The sequence below is a fragment of the Oreochromis aureus genome, linkage group 7 (genome assembly GCF_013358895.1).
Source record: "Oreochromis aureus strain Israel breed Guangdong linkage group 7, ZZ_aureus, whole genome shotgun sequence".
Taxonomy (NCBI): domain Eukaryota; kingdom Metazoa; phylum Chordata; class Actinopteri; order Cichliformes; family Cichlidae; genus Oreochromis; species Oreochromis aureus.
This window is the reverse complement of record NC_052948.1, coordinates 19,340,981-19,360,590: the sequence shown is the minus strand read 5'-3', so window position 1 is coordinate 19,360,590 and position 19,610 is coordinate 19,340,981. Positions and strand designations below refer to the sequence as shown.

Sequence of the window (19,610 nt, the reverse complement as noted above, 5' to 3'; positions counted from 1 at the left end):
GCTCTTTGGTGTTCTCTTCTTTGATTTATTCTCTCATTGGATGTTTCAAACTTTTGAAGCTCCTTCGGTTTCCAAAGTATCTTCCTGTGGTAACGTTTACATACAGTTTACATACAGTGCTGGGTCTCTTATTGGGAAAAGCCAGAACTTAATCTGAACTATGCAAAATCGTGGAAAGCCATTAGTCTGTCCTGACCTCTTCATCTTTCGAGAAATATTGGAACCACAGGTGGTGTCCTGGGATCAGCCGGGGCCCTCGATGTGTTCTAAAACTGCAGAGCACAAGATATGGAAAGAAGAACCATGGCACTACAGGGGCCTGAAGCATATGGCAGTAGATGGTGTTTTCAGTGTTCTCTTTCTGGCCAGCAGCACATATAAATACACACACACACACACACACACACATGGATAACAAGGTAAGTGCCAGCCGCTTTCCCAACATGGACATCAGACATACCTCAGTGTCTGAGACTGCAGCCTGGTATCTCATATCAAGGTCAGGCTTGAAGTTGTCACTCACAGCGAGAGTTCTTGCACACCCTTGGATTTTTTTAGCCAGTTGTCACATAACAAGTGACAGCTTTGCGCAAGAAGCAACTATTTCTCATTTTTGACATAATCCAGTCCCTACAGGCGCTAAAACTCCAGTGTGTTGCACTGCCACCTGTATATCATTTCCTATGTCAGAGTTTCAAACATATCAGACGTTATCAGCCATGCTGAGCTTCTTGCACAGCTACCAGATGTCTCTGACACAAAGCTTGACAGCACATCACTGGAGTAACACTGCTCAGAGCTGTAACATTGTAGCGTGGGAAGAAGTCTACCACAGCACTGCATTCTGTGTGTCTAGACCAGTGTTGGGTGTATTTGTATGTGGGCTGCACCCACTGGGTAGCTGTACCCCTGCCAGCCAACAGGCTGAATTGATTTGATCCTCGGCCATGGTGATGGAGCAAAAGGGAGCTGAATACTAAGCCTGCTGAGACAATGGCTCTGTGTGCATCCTGTCTCTTGGGTTGCATCTCTAAAGGCCATGCTCCATCCTTCATCTCCTCCTGCTTTGCCACTTCACCCAAAACACTACAAAAAGCTCTGACATCCGCTTTGGGATACCCCCCCACCTCCCACCCATGCCAATGCAATAAGGAACTAATGAAATGCTTGCAAGGCTCAGGCTGACACATATGAGTCAGAATTCAATAATATACTGTTGCTTTTTCCAAAGTTGCCAGGAATTTGAAAAGAAGAATACTTGCAGCAGCGCTTTTATAAGAGCTTGCATGATGTCATGCCTGTATAAATGGAATGGTGTTATTGATTGAGTGTAAGTGGATAGGATTGAAAGCTCTGTGTGGGCAGGTCCTGCAAATAAACCACTGAGCAGTTTACATTTGCTGAAATGAAGCAAAGCTAAGCGTGGTTTCAAAATAGCTTCCGCCACCACATTAAATATGCGATGATAAAATGAGTTTGAAGTATAGAACCAAGGAAATGAAATTATTTTGTTTGCGTATTTATATTTTCTGCACACAGAGTCATTTTTAATTAATCACATTTAACACTGATCCCTCCAGTCACCAGACCTCTCTCAGTCTTTAAAGACATGGCAAAGGCGCCACCTAGTGGACGCTCTACAATTATCTTTGTGCCATATTTGCTAAATATTTTATTTCTGCCAGTCACGATGTGTGATTCTTGTTATTGTGGACCTGTTTATCCACAGTCCGCCCATGCTAATAGCAAATAAATAAATGAATGAATAAAAAGACACTTAATTGTATGTCAATTTATTTATTTATTAACCATGAACCATTTTGGCCACACTGAATTATTTGACCATTTGCAAATTCATATTCTTTCAATACATTGATGAGTGAATCAAGTAATCATTGCAGTAATACCAGTTAGGCCTCCAATAAGTTGACCACAAAGGGGTGATTGTGACTGGATGACTGGATGCAGGCAACCTGGGAAAGCGGCTGTTGAGTGCTCGTGAGTAGGCAGACAACAGTGATGCACCTACATCACAAACAGAAGAAATGAATGCTGCGGGCATCAGCGTCCTGTCGGTGTGAATGTTTTCCCAAGGGAAACAAATACAGACATTGTTGCAGACATTGTTGTTGCTAATAGTGGAGATTACATTTTGGGCAGTTTAGCCTGAAATGATCTTTGGCACCATAGTACAAAACTGGTTGATTAAAACAAAATCTGTTTTCTACAAGGTATTTGTGAAAATCCACAGTTTGTCTAGAAAATGCTTAAAAAACATGTCATGTCCTTGCAAGTTCTCCAGCTGCTGTTTCTCACCAACAGGTGGCAGTAGAGGTCGTGTAAAACTCCCATAAAGACTCAAAAAAAAAAACCCAGCCTGCTTTCAAAAGTCCAATCCAGGGCCTAAAACTTGATTTGTGTAACTGGCAATATCGAGGTCGACAATGCTAGCATCTAGCATCAACTAGCACGTTTTGTTTCACTCCAACATTGGGTCACATGTCATAGAATCCTGCTGTCATACTGTTAACACACAAACACAATGTAATGTAATTATGGACTCATTTTTGTTCAAGTTCTTCCTGATTTCAAGTTGGGGAAGAAAACACAGTATTAAGCAGACAAATCCATGATGTTCACTGTGGAGCGCTGAGTCTTCGACAGAGCTGTAATTCTAAGGATGGGTTCTCTTTCGTAACCACAAAGTACTTCATCACACAGTTGCTTGTTCAGAGTTTGTTTTATTAGAACTAGGTTCACTTCATGGACAGACATGTTGTAAGCAAATGGGGGCAGCTGTCATTAAATTATCTAGATGTGGAAAGTCTCCCCTTAATTGGGAAACCAGCTGTGATCCAGACAGAGAGTCTTGACCGTAGCCCATTACTGTGGACTCTGTCTGCTCTACTGAGCTGTGTTGCAACGAGCCGTATCTTCTCGGTCTAATGTTTCTCCGTGTCCTCCTCACACGGTGAAGTCGCCAGCAGCTGTGGAGAAGCCTTGTGAACTGGAGCTGGTATCAATGTGGATGTCCATAGGAGCAAAAAGTCATTCCCATGTAATAACTTGACTTTTTTTAAAAGTTTCTTAAAAGCTTCTCGTGATAAAAGATTCAAATATACTTACCATATTTGGGTTTTCTGAAGCCTTAACTGCTCCCAGAAGTGAGTAATCTGAGAATAACTGGACTAACAATGGACAGTGCTCTGAATAATTTGGGCTGTTAGGTAAGGTAAGCCAAGCCTGAGTCACTAAAAAGGCATCACAGTTATACTGATCCACAGGAGACTGGGAGTGGAGGGTATGATTTAGCTGTGGGTGCTAAAAAAATACAAAAGATATCATATCAAGGGTCGTGGAAGACGGCAATGGGATGTCAAGAGTAAGACTCAGACGCACACACAGGTAAAACAAACTTTATAGTGTTTACAGGTGTAGTAGTTCATGGGATAGGTTAGGTCAAGGCTGACACACCCACTGAAACTATGTCATAAATTAAATCGCTGTGTTAAACAAAAGATCCAACAAGATTTTGGTGAGTTATCAACAAATGACCCATAAAAATGTTGAACAAGGTTATGTTGTTTTTTAGGCATTTATTATTGAGACCAAGCATGAACATATCGAGTAGCTGTTGCTACAAATTAAGAACCAGTATAATACCATATTACACAACAGGAGCCATGAGCTGTTTTTTTTTAATAGATATATTTGTTTGTTTTGTTTTGTTTTCTGAACACTGAGTAGTTTTGCGTTTGATAATTGCAGTATTCTTTGGTATCTTCATGCAGCTTCACTGGTTATAAAGAATTTTACACGTTTACTGAAAACCTGGATGAAAACAGTTCAGCATCAGGTCATTTCACTGTACTCCATTGTTTTAAAGCTATTGTTAATATTTAGCATGCAAATGAAGCTTTTACACGAGCTTATTCACACATATACACAAACATGCACATGTGGCCTTGTTAGAGATCTGATGTTTCAAACATAGGGCTCAGGGGTCAGAATCAGCCTGGTGAAGACTCCAATCTGACTCACTGGATGGCTTTAGAAAATGAGGGTATACATGTTGGACTTAGTATTTAAGTAAGTAAAGTTTTTTTCTTAAGCACTTTTCACAAACAGTAATAAAGTGCTGCACACAAAAAACATACCATTAAGTGACATGATAGCTAATAAAATGATATACAGTCAGACACAATAAAATAAACAGGTAGTTTTAAAATAAATAATAATTCAATAAAGTTTCTCAACAGAAGCCTGTTCAATTTTTTTTCTAATATTAACATATCTCAGGGATTGAATGTGTAGTTAAACTCCTTTAAGCTGACAGAAAGGGGCCCACTTAAGATCAAAGTGGGCTCTATGTGGGCCTCGATGTAAAATACATTAACATCCCTGTTATAGATTAGGACTGTAGAATAAATGCCTGTTTACCGTCAGCTAGCAACTCACAGTCTTAAAAATGACCTTTAATAGAAAGGGATTAGATTATTTTGTTGAATAATATGAATACCAGCCATCACTGAGCTTATGCTGTACATGCTGAGTGTGCATGAAGGTTGTGAAAGTCCACTGTGGTCCCAAGACACATGCAAAGCAGCCAGCGCCTGGTTCCAGACCTCGAGTCCAGGGAGTGACGCCCACGTTGCAAAGACGTGTAATGGCGAGCTGGGACAGGGAATGGGGGTGAAGAAACAGTAGAGCAGAGAGGTGCAACTGACAGCCAGGGTCGCACACTCAGCATCTGGCATGAGCTGGGAAAACAGAGCAGCTACAGTAATGGGCAGTTTATTGCAACAGTTTAGCTGGAAATCCTCATAACTTGGCCTGAAGTCAGTGTGAAAGACTAGGATTTCTCCAGCTGTTTTTCTCGTCCTAAAATGTGCACAATTAGCACAGCCTTGAAAAGCTAAATATCCCACAAAAAAGATACAATGCTGCCAAGCCATCTGGAAATACAAAGATATTGTCCTTTTGCTCACAAATAGGGAAATCATGTAAGATTTTTCCACTCCTGTCATTTTCATGCGGCACTGTGAAACATTTAGTTTCTCCAAGCTGAAAGTTTCCCTGTGCTCAACTATGAGTTTAAGGTAAGAGCATACAAGTGTGAGTTTCTTACTTGACTATTTTTATCATGATCCAGAATGCAATTTTAATAGGTGTGATGAGGAAAGTTGAAGTCCAAGCACATATACACTGCTCAAAAAAGCTTAAGGAAACCAGATCTGGACTCATTGAGCTCTTGGACAATCTGGTGCAACCTGGTGGTGTCAGATGGATCCAAACAAAAGGTCCCAGATGTGTTCTGTTGGATTTAGGTAAAGCAAGCGTGGAGACCAGTCAATAGTATCAATTCCTTCATCCTCCAGTCACTGACACACACACAAATGCTAAAAAAAGGAAAACTTCTTTGGTGGCAGTAATGATAAATAATGTCAGTACCATCATTCAAGCTTTGATCAGTACAATGGACAACAATTGGAGTCAGAGGGCAGGGGAATGGACACATTTTCTGAGTTTATCTCTGAGTTTACATTTAAACTCACGTTGTAAATTCAAACCATCTTCTTCAGCTAGGCTAACACAAACCCAAACAGATTTAGCTTTACTAAAGTACATAAACACAACTGGAACAAAATTGGAGCACATTAACCACATCCAGTCATCATAGGCTGACTGGATGGGTTAGGGTTAGAATGAACAAGTAGTAACAATGTTTCAAATCTTTACAGAAACACAAATTACAAATTGAATTTCAACTCAATTAGATTTATATAGCCCCAGTTTGCACCAACAGTCACCCCAGACGATCCACCATGAATGAGCACTTGGTGACAGTAGGAAGGAAAAACTCCCTTTAACAGGAAGTAACCTCCAGTAGAGCCAGGCTCAGGGAGGGGCGGCCATCTGCCACCACCGGTTGGCAGATTCATTGTGGAAGAGAGCCCCAGCTGCTCTCACAAAATGATATCATTTTGTCTGTTTATTTCTGAAAACAAAGAACAGTTTTAAATTTTAAAATGTATGGTTTAAACATCTTAATCTTATTTTCCTTTAGTTTAAAATAATTTTATAGCCTAAAAACATTATAAAACACTTTTTTTCATTGAGTATAACAACTATCAGTTTCATTTTTAACAAACCTGGAAATTCTTTGCTATTTATTTCTAGCTGTAATTGGAAATAATTTAATTATTATCATATTAACTATTATTATGAACTAATGTACTGTTATACAGCCTACATAGGGTGGTTGTTTCCTGTTTTTTCAGGCAATGAGTTATTCATCTATTAATTTCAGATTTGAGGTAAAGTACAATTTTTTACAATTCTGGTCCGTATTTCTTAGAGCCTAAATCTGACAAGTATCACGCATGAAAGGAAAAAACTAAGACAGTAGCTAGCAAAAACTGAACTGAGAAGATTGTTAAACTAAATAAAACTAATAGAAAAGAAAAACTATCATGACCGGGGTGATGCTTGGTGTTGGTAAAATTATTTTACAGCTTCTGAGCTGCTGGCAGGTTGAATTCTGACCTCTGGAATGAAAAACACCTGACAAAGCCCCGCCCCTCACCTAACTCACCTGGCAGAAACCAGGGAACACCTTGTTATTCTTCCTCACTAAAGACACACACAAAGACCATTCGATTAAATTACCAGCTTCCACTGAGTGAGCCCAGATGGAGGAGAGAAAAGTGGAAGACAACAACACGCTGCATACACTAAAAATAAGTTTGACTGAAAAACATGATTCAGAAGAAGTTTAAGTCAGCAGGAGCGAGAATAACCAGGACTGACTGTACTTTTGGTTTTTAGCTTCACTCAGAAACTTGATGGCTTCAAGATCCGATGAGGATCTTCACTGTCTGGTGTGTCAGAGCATCTTCACAGATCCTCTTCTTCTGTCATGTAGCCACAGCTTTTGTAGAGGCTGTCTGAAGAGCTGGTGGAGAGCAGACCCAACAAACAAGTGTCCAATTTGTATGAGAAGATCTTCGAGGGAAGATCCAACTCGTAATCTGACTTTAAAGAACCTGTGTGAGTCGTTCTTACAGGAGAGAGATCAGAGAGTTTCAGGGGGTCTCTGCAGTCTGCACTCTGAAAAACTCAAACTCTTCTGTCTGGACCATCAGCTGCCAGTGTGTCTCATCTGTAGAGACTCAGAAAAACACACCAATCACAGATTCAGACCCATGGATGAAGCTGCATGACGACAAAATAAGGAACTTCAGGAAACTCTGGAGACCTTAAAGACTAAGTTAAGGTTTGCAAAGAAGTTAAAGTGAAATTTGATCAAACAGCAGAACACATTAAAGTCCAGTCTCAACACACAGAGAAGCAGATTAAGGAGCAATTTAAGAAGCTCCATGAGTTTCTAGAAGGGGACGAGGAGGCCAGGTTGGCTGCATTGAGGGAGGAAGAGAAGCTGAAGAGTGGGCTGATGAAGGAGAAGATGCAGGCTCTGAGCAGAGAGATAGTCACTCTTTCAAACATAGTCAAGCCACAGAGGAGGAGCTGAAAGCTGAAGACGTCTCATTCCTGCACAACTACACTGGTGCAATGGAAAGAGTCAAACGCTGCCGCCTGATGGATCCACAGCTTCCCTCAGGAGCTCTGATGGACCAGGCCAAACACCTGGGCAACCTGGCCTTCTACATTTGGAACAACATGAAGCACATGGTGTCCTACACCCCTGTGATCCTGGACCCAAACGCTGCACATCCAAATCTCATCCCGACCAGCTTCACTTATGTAGAGAGGGAGCAGCAGCTTCCTGATAATCCAGAGAGGTTTGACTCTGCCCTCTGTGTCCTGGGCTCTCGGGGCTTTAACTCGGGAACTCACAGCTGGGATGTTGAGTTTAAAGATCATGCACACTGGATAATGGGTGTGCAGGCAGAGTCCTGTCAGATCAAAGAACACAGGACATCTGGATTTTTCCAAATGACATATGTGAGAGGTGAATGCTTGGAATGGGGACCACCAGCTCCAACCTCTACTCTCCCAATACGGATGACTGTGAATAGAGTCAGAGTGACTCTGGACTGGGATGGAGGGAAGCTGTCATTCTCTGATCTCACTGCTGACACACACATACACACCTTCACACACACCTTCACTGAGACGATGTTTCCTTTCTTTTACTGTGGGGGCGACCTCTCAGTGAAAATATTACTGATGAAGGTGTGTGTGGCAAAACAAGGTAGAGTCACAAAATGGTTTTACCACATTTTAAATAATCCTATTTTATCCAGACGAAACATCAGTGTCTGAAAGGCTGATGTTACAGGCAGCATAACGTTCTCCATTGCTTCTCCAGACCCTTTCACGTCTGTCACCTGGGCTGAGCATGAACCTGCTCTCATCTAGTGGTGGACCTGCCAATTCTGGTATTCTATGGCAAATGCCAATCAGGCTCCACAGTGCAGGCCAGTGAGGACAGGGCCCACTGGAGGACGCTGGGCCCTCGGGCCACTCTCATCAAGTCAGTTTTTGCTTTTTTGGTCAGAGACATTCACGCACACAAAATGTCAGTGGCCTCCACCTGTAAAACCATTCCTGTTTTGTGTGTTGTCTCATTGTTCACCCTGTAGGGCACCTATTGTTAACTTCATGAACACCAAAGGAGCTGAAAATGATTAACAACCCCTTCAACTGACCAGATCAACATCCCACCGGTTCAACTAACTTCTTTAAAAAAAAATATTTTTTTGAGAACTGTCAAATAAATAAACTTTTTATCTTTTTTCTCTCTCTCTCTTTTTCTTGTTGTCAGGATTTTTTTTCAGGTTTTTTCTGGTCTGTAATACTAATTTTGTACCACATGAGGCTAAAGTTCATCCACACCTTTTTACAAAATTGGGGCTCCTCACTGTCATGTAGGGTGACCACATGTCCTTCTTTATGTGGGACTGCACAGCATTTGTAATCATTTCCCCACTGTCCCACATCTTGACACAATATCCCTATATTCTAAGTACTGTGCACTCACAGTAAACAAGCTGTCCTAACTTGACCATCTTAGGTACATTGTACTTTGTCCTTCTATGGCAATGAGTTTGCATACATTTGTTTAGTTCTGGCAACGTATTAGATTTTAAGATAAAGGAGAGTAAGGTACTGTTCGTTTTATTATTTGTAAGTAAAAGACATGACACCCCCGCTACTGTAGGTATTTGATTGTCAGTTTGAGAATCAGATTAAAATCGATTCAGATGAAGTTTATGGTGATTAAGTGCTTACATTGAGCAAATCTATGTCACATAGCTCTGAGCAGCCTTGGCTGAATGTTCTTATTTTACCATTTACTGAATTTCAACCAACATGAAACTGATATTTTTTAGGATAAATTTAGAATTCATGTTGCATTTTTGTTTCATTGTTGTGATTTGGCTTTTCTCTTTTCTCTTGCATCTGTGTTTTTTATGCATCACTACAATTTTCATATTGACCATGTTTATCACTCGCTTTTTACTGTGTGCTTTAGCAGCGAGATGTACGATTCAACCGGGTATCGCAGCTTCGTCGAACTGAATTAAACACTGAACTAAAGGCCAAGAGGGAAGGAATCTTGGATGACCACGTGGGCGGTGGGGCAGGGGGGTGAGGACAGTACCAAATTTTGTCATTCCATGTTCCTTCAGTTCAACACAACTGTATTATAACTGTTATCATTATTATTATGTTATTTGATTTAATTTAATTTATTTGTTTTTACCACTGTTTATCTGTAACTTCCTCCCTTTGCAACGTGTCGCTGTTTGCAGTTGCTACAAATTTTCTTGACAGAACTTTCCAGAAATTTAATTATTATTTAATATTATTTAATTAAAAAAAAAAACTAAAAAAACCTAAAAAAAAAAAAACCTAAAAAGACTAACAGTATATATTCAATAATCTCCATTAAAAAATAGCCAGTTTAACTTTAAAAATATATATATATTTTTACATTTAGTTATTTATTTATTTATTTTTATTAATTTATTTATTTGTGTGTGTACTTTTTTATTATCCTTTGCTGCTTAGGTTATTTGATAGCATTCGCCAACAACGCATTTTTGTGCACTTGAATACAATAAAGGAACTCCAGCGAAGGGGAAGAAGTTTCTCTGTGAGCTGCAGTGCGCAGGGTCACTTTTAGAAGGAGAGGCTTTTCCGGTCGGTCTCGCTCTCCCTCTCTCTCCAGGCTCAGGGGGCGTCCTTCTCAGGGGAAACTGTTGCGCTGTTTCTATTCGCTGAAACCATAGGTGTGTCGGGGTGTGCGCTTTCTCTCTCCAGCTGTCAGTCATGAGGTCACTTCCTGCGGGCGTGAGCACCATGGCTCTGCTTTGTATGGACGTGCTGGGGGATTTTTGACAGCGGCAGGACTGCGAGGGGAGACAGCGAGGACGCGGTCGGTGTCCGGGGAACGTTTTCGCTCCTTCGTCGCTCCTTTTCTCGCTGTTGCACTGAACGCTTCCCAGCCCACCGAGATATTTCCGAAGATATGGCGCCGTCGTTTTGCGCTGTCTGCTGTAAGGTATATACATATATATGTGTCTTCATGTGGCCTTTTATTTATAAGTCCTCTTTGCAGCAGCTGACACTGACTGTGAGGGAATGCTGTGTAGCGCAAGCTGCAGACTAGTGCACGTCTCCCACTTTGACACTCTGCCCAACTGTTATATGCACATTTGTAGTTTGCAGTCACAGGGAGGGGGGGGGGTTACTAATTTCCTCCAGGATTATTGTTATTGTATGGAGGGGAGGAGGGGGAGGTAAGCTGGGTTTTTTTTTTTTTTTTTTAGCCTGCACGCCTGCGCAGCGAGAACAGCTCTTGCTCATCAATAGGCATCATCTCCCTGTGATGTAAGCTATTCATTTAGTTCAACACAACAGCCTGTTTATTGTCCTGTTTGCACGGCCCATTTCTAAGATAGCGGTTGAAGAAGCAGAGATTGCTCCGGCTGTTAGAGCTGTCCTTTATAAAGGCCTCTGGTCAGTATCTGTGATGCAGTGATGGGAACAGTAATGCCAAAGGGTTAATGTTGTGCTCTATATTCAGCACAGTGAAAGGTAAACACCTGCATATAATGTAAATATTGTTTTCATAGAGTCAGTCAAGAGGTTTTGTTTCAGAGGTGGGATCACTGCTTGTGCAGTCGAGATCGTGTGCCTTTTTATTACATACACAAAATAACTGTGACGGCGAGAGGGTCAGAGGGTGTGACAAGGATCATGGTTGGATGAGTAACAGTGATCTTAAGGAGGCCTCACTTGCAGACTTGATGTGCAGCCAAGAAATATTAGGGTTTTTTTTATTGCCCACTAGCGGCGTTTAGTACTTTTATAGCACAGCGGTGGAGGGATTAAATGAGTGAAGCAGTGGTTAGTGTGTGGCTGCAGGTGCTCTGTAACTCCTAAAGTAACACTGAGTTCGAGTTTTTCCGTCTTTCTCCTTCTCATTTATGTGTCTGAACATGGACAATTTATTAAAAATCAGAAGTTGGTCGCTGTTCTGCAAATTATTTGTTAGATGATCTGTTTTGTAGTGAAGGAAATGGACCAACTGGCACTTTTCATTTCTGAAAAACACTATTTTATGTTGATTAAAATCCCAGCAGTTGTTAGATTGAAAAACTGACAGGGATCCATCCACTCGTGGTTGACTAGCATGTGCCAGTTCTACACATGAGCCACTTTTGACCGGCGGATGCCACCGCTGCCCGCCCATGATAAAATCGGCCTGTTAGCATGTGATTTATTGTCAGTGGCTTAAATTCTGTAGTGTTAAAAAAACTCATAAATTTCATATCACTGTTGTTAACATGGCTACGGTTAGTCAAGCCATCATCGTCCAATAGAAATACCAACAGATACACAGTTTAGGAGGAGGGGATGCTCACTGTAGAATCAGCATATATTACTGCCATCCCACTTTTACTCCCGCTGTGGCATACTGGGTTTAGGACACTTTTAAAGGACCCCCATTCCTGTGGTGCACGAAGGATAAATGTCCTTGTCTGAGATTAATAATAATGTATGTTGTTGTGTAGTGACTAATTACAGTTTTCTCTTTTGTAACCGTGGCAACAGTCTACTCTTCAATGCATTTTGGGGCGGCCCGAGACACCGCACTGAATCGTGACTGATGCGCAATGCTTTAAGATTTGTTTATGATAGAAATACATGTGGTTTAAAGAGATAATCCAACCTCAGAATCTTTTATAAGGGCTGGAAAAAAAAAATCACATCTGAAATTCTGGATCTTTGCTGAAGATGAACCGAAGACAGATCCTCTGTTCTGAAGTCCACTTGTAACTGCACTGTGAGACTTGAAGTTCTTTGCACACCAGACTTGTAGCTGTTTGCTACGTCTATGCATTGATGTGCCATTTACCTCAGGGGCAAAGGTCTTATCATTCTGGTGTGTATCGTTAAAATTCCATTTGTATCTCGGGCACTGCCTGGGCGGGGGCTCAGTTGATTGACTAAAAGTGTTTCAAAAGATTATATCAAATACTGCAAGCCAAACCTTGATCAAACAATAAAAGCAAACCCCTTTGCTAAAAATACAAAATATAAGTGAGTGAGTATTGTGTATCAGGGATGTATTATGTGTTTTTGCCCTTTAATTTTGTGCTCACTTGACAAACACTAACATGTAAATTTTTTGTGGCTTTGATCTGGTATGGTGGTAGTGATTTATTTTAACTACTGTAACAAAAACGGACCAAATATAGAAGTCATAACCTTAGGTTTTATGGTGATAAAAAAGCGATTAAACAGCATAAAAGTTTATGAACTCTCCTGTTCAGACTTCTTTATGTCAGTCTTGGAGAACTTGTCCGTCAGTTGTTTTTTCCATTGTTACTCTTTGTCTGGCTGAGCTGTTGCACCCTGTTTGTCTCAGGCAACCTGAGACCTGCAATCTGCTTCTGCCTGGCTGCATTCACAGCTTGTAGAGACAGAGAAAAAAACAGAGGGAGATGCAGCATTTTCTCCTCAAACAGGACTTACAGGTTCAGAAGTTTATCATTTGTATCTCTTTGTGGGTCTAAAAGAGACATGTCGAAACGCTGCATAGCTCCATTGGCCTGTTTTTCAAGTTCCTGCACCATCAAAAATAAATACATTAATTAAACAAAAGTAAATATCGTGTGCATTTATGAAGTGCAGGGAAACACTGCACTTTGGCTGGTTCTAATCACTTATGTGGTCTGTTTGTTTGGCATCTTTTGTCCTCTCGTAGTCAGGGTTGACCTTCCTCTGAGCCGGGTCTGTTCCCCTTGAGCCTTCCTTATGGTAAAGCCTTTCTGGGTTGAATAGGATTGGGGCCCTCCTGCCAGATTTACAGTAAGGAGCTCTGGACAGTAGATTGTCTTTGCTAATAGTCAAGGAAAGATGCCGTATGTAAGCTGAATTTGTAAGTTGACTGGACAAGAGGATTTGTGTTTGTTTCCAGTCTTGCTATGTTAGTGTCACATTTGCATACGTCTGTATTCTTATAGACAGGCAGATTGCTGGAAGGTGTTCTCTTTCTTGCCAACTATCTTGTCTCATTTTGACAAGTTCCACTCCCACTGCAACTGCCTCAGTAGGAGGCACAAGATATGCAGAAATCCTCATCAATCATCTGTCACTGGCCATATCTGCCCTCCCATTGGAATTGTGTTGCTAACAACAAAATGGTTTTTACTTTTGTGGCTTAACTAATTTCGCTTGTTTTGGTATGACAGAGGTGTTTGACATGATTATGGGACCTCACAGAGCTTTTTAACATGACAGATGACCAAAGATAAATGCAGTGCACAGTTGTTTTGGATGAAAGTTGCTGCTTGCTACTACTGTTACCAAAGAAACAACTTAACCACAAATATGTCAGCTGTGTGGCAGATCAAAATTAACTGTTTATCCTCGCACTGTGCACATCTTCTTTAGGATTTGCTAATAACAGCTCCTGCTTAAGAGTTGCCCATAAGAAAAGCTGAAAGAGCATTATGTCTTTTGTAACACTACAGTAGCAAATCAGTGTTGATCTGTCACTAGGACTGTGTTCTGCATGCCTCTCCACAAAACACGTAGGCTGGTTTGGCAGCCAGAAAGGGGAACTCAGGACTCCAGTGTCAAGCTGGAAAATGAAATGAGATACACAGCTGCCTGAGAAATACTCCCAGATTTGACGTGTACTCAAGTACTCATCACTATATTGGTTTTTTTGGTTTTTTAAGCAATCACTTTACTACCTTTATGTACTCCAACAGACATTTTTTTTTCCTGTGGAATTTTACAACTGTGGTAGCAGAATGTGGGTCTCAGGTTTATGTCATCCACAGGCTTAAGAGTTTCCATGCACAAGGATACCACTTCCACTTAGCTACAGGTGGTATAGGTGCAGAAATGCACCAGCAAAGAAAGATGGCTGCCTGCTCGTAAAATTGACGTAAATAATGCAGGAATTAAACTTTGCAAGAACCTTGAAGGACCTGCATTCACTGGGTTCGTTAAACCTTGGTGGGAAAACTGTAATAATCAACTTTTCTTTGTTTACCAGAAAACTCTTTGATTAAAGTCAACTAAAGCTGTTATATTTCAGGATGCTTACTCGTCTCCAAAAATATATAAGTATTTTGACAAATGGTACCATTCAATCTCTAGACAAACCGCAAATGTAGAGGAAACTAACTCTAAAAGGCTTTGAATATCAAATGTTCTACTGTACTGCTAATGGATTTAACCTATTGATCTGCCACCCTACAGATCAGCTCCTCTTTTATAAGTCAGGCAACTGATTTTTCATTCGGGGATTCCTACTGATTCATGAAACATGCCATTGTCAGCCTAGAAGAAACCAGTCACACCACCAAAGAAACGTTTGGTGATCGTACAAAGGTGAATAATTTTTATATCTATTAGCAGTGACAAATTACTTTAAAGGTGAAAGCTGATCCAAAGCAGGCCACCAAATCATATATCATCAACTGGATTCTGTCATTGTAGTTGTCATCCATCTCTACAATGAAAAACAAGCCTTCGGGTTGAACTTTAGTTACATACAGTTTAAAATTAGCATCAAAAAATCCCCCTTACAAAAACCATATTTATTCAGTTTAGTTAAGCTTCATGTTTTTCTCCTGATTTCCCCCGATTACGCTGTTGGGGCGATCAGGGGAAAGCTATGAAGCTATGACAGTGGACTATGCAGTCACTGTCACACACAAATGTTTTACTGTTATTACCTGGAGGTTTTTCAGACTGCTACATTCAAAGCAGAGCTCAGTCACTGTTATATTTTATGTGCAGTCTGTTAAATGATCTTAAGCACAGGTTTAACGTTTAAAACGGTTTAAATGCAGGTTTTTTGTCTGTAGAAATATTTTGTGTGACAGTGTTGCTGAAGCGCACACACATAGACACGTGCGCTAATGGGAACCCTAAAATCACAGAACTCTCAGTGATGGGGGAGGGCCGTGCTTGCTGATGGTCTGTTATTAGTGGAGATCCCACTTTTGGTCATTTTTATTGCTGTTTAATCTGCAGAGTAGTTACTAAATTGAAAAAAAAAATTGCAGCCAAAAAGTTGTGCAGAATTGACATTTTTACCTTAAAATATAATGAGCCACTGTGGAAATTTTGACACTTTTGCTTTTCATGGGCATTAATAGATTGATCAGCTGTGATAGCATTGTACATCTCGGCCATCCAGCATAGTCACCGATCCACAATTACTTACTGACACCTGGAAAGGATCCTGGAAGGCAGCAAATCAGCAACAACGGTGTAGATCACAAACTCAAAAGAGGAAATCTTACACATGACTCAGTAAGGAGCTGTGTGATATTCTCAGTCTAGTTTAATAAATACAAGTCTTCCCTGATGTCTCATTACCCCCCAGCTTTGCGTTTGTCAAGTGATAAATGCCGCTGGAAAAGATTGCATTGTACTGTGGGGAAGATTTGTAATACTGGCCTGTCTGATCCTTGTGACTGATTTGGAAATAGGTACAAAGTGGCAGCCAGGAGTCAGACTTTGGCAAAGAAAGGAAATGTTGCTCAAGGACAACCACGGCGTTGTTTGCTATTGATCATCTTAACAGCTGGAAACAGCAGTAGCTGTCTTTTAACCAATGATCCAGCTGTTAATGCATTTAACTCACTGGAATACTGGAGTCATAGCTGTGGCTATACTGCAGGTCAGGGCTGTAGCACAGCTGTGTCATTGCTGAATATGATCTCACTCTTGCTGTCATTTAAGAATAATAAAGCATTATGATAAATACTTATGTCATATTTCGGGAAATTCTTCAGATGTGATAATAGTATTTAGATGTATTCCTCTGAGCCAAAGATGTCATATGAGATCAGTTTATTGCAAATCACATGTTTGCAAAGTTGACTCCCTGATAAATTCAGAATGCTTCAAGATTTGATCTTATTAGTTTGGCATTTGTAGTTTTAACAGGTTACATAATAAAAAATGTATCAAAATGTAAACATAACAAACACTTAAGCCTTATCAGAAACAGAACACACAAAGGTACTGGTAGTAAAAGCTACCTTTGGCCAAAACTCCCATTATTCACGTATCATAAAGTTTAGAGGGCAGATCCATTGTATATGTACTTGTCTCTCTAGAAGAAAAAAACACGATTAGTAGTTGATTGCCTTGCAAATTTAATATTTCATTCTCTTCCACGTTCTTGTTTGAACGCCACCAAACACATGCATGCAGGCACGTTTACCACCACGTAATGGTGCGCTATTAACAGCCGGTGTGAAGGGTCAGGTCAACATAGACCTTTGAGGTAACCTGATACAATGCCACGCCGCAGCTTCTGCCCAGAGAGAAGCGGCAGTATGCTCTTAGAGTTTGTTCAGATCGTAAGGGCTCGTCTGATGTTAGCGTGCAGCGGCATTTAATTATTATTCTGACACTAAACGTGTTGTCACCGCAGAGGTCAGAGTCCAGAAGAGTTTGTGTAACTTGATGTTTTATTTCTCAACTCTGTGCAGCCGTGAGCGCACAAGCTGACAGCCGAGGCAACATCTTGAGTAACCCTCCCGTCCTGTCTATTTAGAAAAGAGTGAGAAACATCTCAGTGGACTTGTTATCTGCCCGTAAACATATCTGACAAACAGGTAAAGTAATGCACTATTTTACCCACCCAATGCAGTACATTCATCTCGGGAATGAATGTGAACTTCAGCTTTCATTCAAACATTCAAATAAGTGCTTTGAATAAGAAGCTAATGTGTCCCGTGATTCTGCTGACTGGTTTTTCTGTTATATAAAAATCAGTGGACAAGTTGGAGAAATGTGCCCCAGAGCAGGTAAAATTTGTGCAATGGTCACTATCAAAATTATTAAACTTTATATAATCAGATCACACACTGGTATTGATCTTCAGGACTTAAAATAGCAGACAAAATTTGCTTTAGCTGTGTATTTAACTGTCAGTTACCTAATAATAGGACCGTTTTGTTAGCTGTCATGTGGCTCATCTGTCACAGGGAACAGCTAAAGTCCAATGTCAATCACTTCCACGGCCTGTACTTTGGTCAATCACCATAACGATAAGAGGGTGCCGGCCTGCATATCAGCTCCAAGCGATAAGGGTTCACTCGAGTGTTTACACTGCAGGCATGGTTGAGACTAAGATCGTGATGAACTCTTTAAACAAAGGGGCAGGCGTACGGGGCAGCCCCATCAGCCCATTTTCTTTCTCTATGACCACCATTAGCTCGTAGACTCCTCCTTACAGGCATGACAGCATTCAGGCCGTGAGATAGATGGGTTAAGCATTAAACCTGTGGACTACTCTTTAATACACATACACACATACATACATGCATGTACACTGAAATGCACACACTCTGAATGATCATACAAACTGTTAGAGCTGGATGTTAAACTGCTGTCTGGAAATCTGCATGGAAGACTTTTGCTGATCAGGAAGGTAGGGGCTCTGTCATGTTTTATTTGAGTTATTTTTCAGTTTTCATATACTACTTCTTTCATATCCATATTTTACAAATAACATCAAGTCTGATGTTTTTTTTAAATTTTTGTTCTACCACTGTATGTGAGCAGTTTGGCGGTTTCTTCCATTTCCAATCGCAGGTTTTTGTTGTTCTGGTCTTTCAAAGAATTACAATGTTGTTGGATAAAAAATTTTTTCTTCACCCCTTAGTGAGACAAGTCCATACACACCTCTGATGTTTTGGATTATTGCCAGTTTAACTCTTTTCTTGGCATCTCGCTCTAATGTGGGATTTGTAAAGGTTCAAGCTTCACTGAGTGTCTCTCAGCCAGGTAGTTAGCCATGGAGGCTGGATGATAACATTTACTGTAGCCACGTTACTCGTGCTTGTTCGTGTATATAATGTGTGTGGGTTAGATGACATGGACATGATCCCCCTGAGTGATGGGTGCCACTAATGAGGCTCCAAGGTCATTGGTAGTTTCAGTTTTCCTGCAGATTTCAGAGGGCTGTGCAAACCTGCTTCAGTAAGAAAGTGGTCTGCACGTGACGTTCAGAGCCTCAACTACTTTAGCCAAAGCTTATTAGCAGTTTTCATGGCCTGTCTGTCTAACGTGGGTCTTTGCTGCCTTGTGGGGGTTGGGTGATACTGCTGAGCAGAAAGCCATCAGACAGTATGGATTATTTATGCTCCACCCGCACATCCAGCTGTGTGATCACTGGTCCAGTTTGCTAATACACTTACACATAACCTTTGTTTTTCTTTCTTTTGTAGCAAACCATAATGGCTTTGATTGATTTTTATATCAGCTTGACACTTCTGATTTCAAAGCATGTGTTGTGTGTCATAATTGCCATGGCATTGCTATAGCAACCTGGGAGGTTGGCAGTCTGTCTTTTTCTTTTTCAGCGTAACCCCCTCTTGTCTGCTTTAGGCCCTAATTCCAGCCCCAGTGCATGCACACGCACAGACGCGCGCACACACACACAAAAATACTTATGACCTTGTGTGCAGAGTGCCCTCAGCAGGCTTGGCTGAGTGAGCACAAGAGAGAGGTCCTGACCTACGAGACAAAGGTATTCTGTTACCATAGGGACCGTTGCGTTCCTTTTTTCCATGCCTCATATGCTCACTCTGTCTCACACACTGCTGATACAGACCCACGAGTGTAGTTTAACAGACATTCCTCTCCACCCTCCGTGTGTGTCTCTCTGTTTTTCTCCGAGTCCACCAGAGCTGTGCAGTCTGATGCTAATCAGCGCTCTCTGTGTTTACATTCTTATGCATGTTGGTGGCAACATGAGGTTTAGTGTGGTCCATTACATCTAAGCTAGTGGCTGAGAGGTCACGAGTTCAGTAAAGGGCTCCTTTTTTGTATGTTATTTAAATAGAAAGCCACGCATGCTCTGGGCATGTTGACACAAAACCCTGCCATTTAGTCCACTTCAGACTGATCAATATCTGCACTGTGCAAGAAGCTGCAAGTAGTGACCTTTTTACGAGTGGGATTTTTGTCTCGTCACTCGATTACTCGATTACACAAAATCCTGTCTAGATCTTAGTCGAGCTGTGGTCAAGAGGATTCTTTATTGTTTCCCCTTAAAAAGGAATTACAATAAGATGGTGCTGAGTGGAAAA

The 19,610-nt window shown here is 41.0% G+C and overlaps 1 protein-coding gene across 3 annotated transcripts in view; it reads left to right on the top strand.

The window, feature by feature from the left end:
• Positions 1-10,240: 10,240 nt before the first annotated feature.
• Positions 10,241-19,610, top strand: part of pparab (peroxisome proliferator-activated receptor alpha b) — a 31,813-nt gene continuing 22,443 nt past the window's right edge. The window contains exon 1 of one of the 3 annotated variants that reach the window (XM_031727430.2): positions 10,241-10,526. The gene's annotated coding sequence lies outside the window, so the exon portion shown is untranslated. Of the gene's footprint in view, positions 10,532-17,725; positions 17,948-19,610 lie in introns of those variants that run through there. The other 2 variants (XM_031727356.2, XM_039615825.1) reach the window with 2 other exon arrangements.